The 2,902-nt window shown below is 41.9% G+C and overlaps 1 pseudogene; it reads right to left on the bottom strand.

Annotated features, from left to right (window-relative positions):
• Positions 1–283: 283 nt before the first annotated feature.
• On the bottom strand, positions 284–2,297 carry LOC147466063 (uncharacterized; annotated as a pseudogene).
• Between the last annotated feature and the right edge of the window lie 605 nt (positions 2,298–2,902).

Here is a 2,902-nt window from a genome sequence, read left to right as displayed (position 1 = left end):
TTACACACAAAGGGAAAGGTAGGTCATCTAGACATCAGATGTCAAATAAATAGAAGAATCGTTGTATTTTTATTATCAAGTCGTGGTCTACATACATTTCTTCCTGAGCACAAAAAGATATCCAAAAGAGATGTTGCTGGTGTGTATATACACATAGCAAAACTCAGATGATCTGCACATCAGATATCAGTTCGCAGCATCATTGCTTGAATCCAAAAAACATCTCGCTATTGGGCATACACAGAGAGCAAAAGCCAGGTCATCTGGATATTACATATCTGCCCTACTGAGGAGATTTTGAGAACCTGCATATTATTGTGTTCAGCTTGTTCAACTGAGTCTTCAGGCCTGTAATTTGTTTTTGCAATGCAAATATCTGTTCTTCTAATTTCGTGACCTGGACATCAACAACATTGACATCGTGATTGTCGATAATGTCTTTTAAACTATGTCAAGAACATCTGATTGTAGAGAATGATGGCTAGCGGTTTGATCTCCAATGAGCTCTCACAAAATTCCAATCAATATCTCGTGCATCGTATCAATCCGTTCATGTTCAATTGTAGCAAAAGAGTCTTCTGCTTGTGTATCATCCAATCCAAGCAACTGGTTATCATCGCCCTCCTCCATCCTCGCTCCGCAAACACCAAATTCAACAATCAATTCCATTATTTTGAAACACTAATAAAAAACAACAACAATGCACACAACAGCTAAGCGACTGTTCTGATTCAGTTCGGTGCACCAACGGGATAAAGTCATCGCCTATCTCTACATCCCTCACTTCGATATCAAAATGGTCATCATCAATACTTGGTGGCGATAGGCTACAAAACACGTCGCTCCTATCAACAATCTCGAAATTCAATTCCTACGTGCAAATGGTAAGCCGCATATCTGTGTCTTTCTTGCCAACGAGAGAGGAACCAATCCGCTCGTTGATGCGTCGTTGTATACATCTCATTGCTAACAAAAATGCTAACAACGTCTTGGTAGCTTGTACTCGACGGATAGATCATGCACTTTCAAAGCAATTTTATTTTCCCCATCTGCATTCCCCGCCCCTTATGTGGAGTTATCCACAAGGATGACGGATAATACTTTCCTATCTTCACCATTCTATGCAATGTTGGGATAGGAAATCATTTCCTGCTGGATGCCGTAGTTTGAATTCCAAAACATAAGCGCTCTATTGAAAATGTTTATTGGCATCAAGCACACTCTATTCTTTAGCTGATCAGCTCCATAAAGACTATGCAGTTCTACCCTTTTCTTGACATCGACAGGAGCGACATTGTGCATTACTTTCCTACAGTGCATCCTGCTCTTTCAAGAAATACCCTAGCATGCCTTTTAATGCATGCATTTTATATTGTTTTAAACCTTGACACAACACCATCCCCCCTGCAGGAGTCGTTTTGTCCCACCCCAAGTATCCTTTGATTTTCTTGTTAATAGCAATGAGCAATGTTGCCCACAATCGGACAACCATATGAAAATGAAGGTGCAAAGCGTTCCCTCCCCTCTCCAATGCGCACAGACTAGCCAGACTTTCATTCTCAAGAAACGAATTCATGCATCCTAAGAGCATTGCATCAATATCATCACCCCCCACAGAGACAATCACACTTACTTCCATGACCCTACTGCTTGGTCTTTAACCATTCACATTCTTGCCCCTTGAACTACCTCGATTGGAATCCTCTACCCTCCTTGGTCTCTTCCTCTTTGGAACAGCATCTTCATCCTGATCATCCCTAGCTCTGGCTTTGCTTTTCAAGTGCACCATCTTCGCTACCTACACGCAATCTGCAATACTACAACTCAATCTCATACATAACAGTCACCGGAACTAACTCCCCTGTTATCTCATCAGGCCATGATGCAGGTCATATTTAGTCAATGAGGCAATCAGCACACAAACATAAAGCATTGAAAGACGTTTTCATAACAATGCACAAATAATCACATAATCAAACATCTCTCACACTGTCAGACACACACACACACACACACACACTTACACGCATGCACGCATAGGGAGCACTCTATGAGCATCAATCACCATCAACGCTTACCTTTGTATATGTCTCCCTATCCGCATGCTGGACTCCGTGAGCATGGTACACTTCACAACAACCTCCTGGCATAGAAAATATATAGCGTTTGCTTTGGTGCAGGTCGCTTTCGCGCTCGCTAAATTTTGCCACATGCTTGCAGCACGTCCATATCCCCTGCCTGACAACTGCCACTCCACCCCGTTTGCAAACAAGTTTACTCCTCAAACAAGAGGGCATCTCGACATATTTAGTTAAATCGGCCCAGTATCAAAAATTGGCAAGTCCTACTGCTTTAATAAATTTGCAAAAATGAATTTCTCTCAAACTTCTCATGAAAACCACCTTTCATTTGGTAAAAACCAACAAAAGGTTGTTGATATTGAACACACCTTACGTGTGCACATGTATTTCATTTGCTATAAATTTATATACCTTCCTTTGTAGTTGTGACTAATGGTAGCAAGTTGGAACCTAGTAAGAAAAAGTATAGTAAATATAGAAAGGGAGTAGGACCTGTCAATTTTTGATACTAGGCTAATTTAGCCAAACCTATCGAGATGCCCTCTTGTTTGAGGAGAAAAATCGGTCACAAATAGGGTGGGGGTGGCGGTTGTCAGGCGGGGGATCTGGACGTGTTGGAAGCAGGTGGCAAAATTTTGCGAGCGCAAAAGCAACCTGCACCGAAGCAAACATTGTATATTTTCTATGCCAGGAGGTTGTTGTGAAGTGTGCCACGCTCACCAAGACCAGCCCACGATTGGGAGACACAAACAAAGGTAAGTATTGATGGTGACTGATGCTCACAGAGTGCTCTCTATACGTGTGTGTGTGTGTGTGTGTGT

This window comes from Adiantum capillus-veneris, chromosome 1 (assembly GCF_014529385.1).
Source record: "Adiantum capillus-veneris isolate H3 chromosome 1, ASM1452938v2, whole genome shotgun sequence".
Lineage (NCBI taxonomy): Eukaryota > Viridiplantae > Streptophyta > Polypodiopsida > Polypodiales > Pteridaceae > Adiantum > Adiantum capillus-veneris.
Note: the sequence above shows the minus strand (reverse complement) of the source record. Positions and strands in the feature narration are given on the sequence as shown.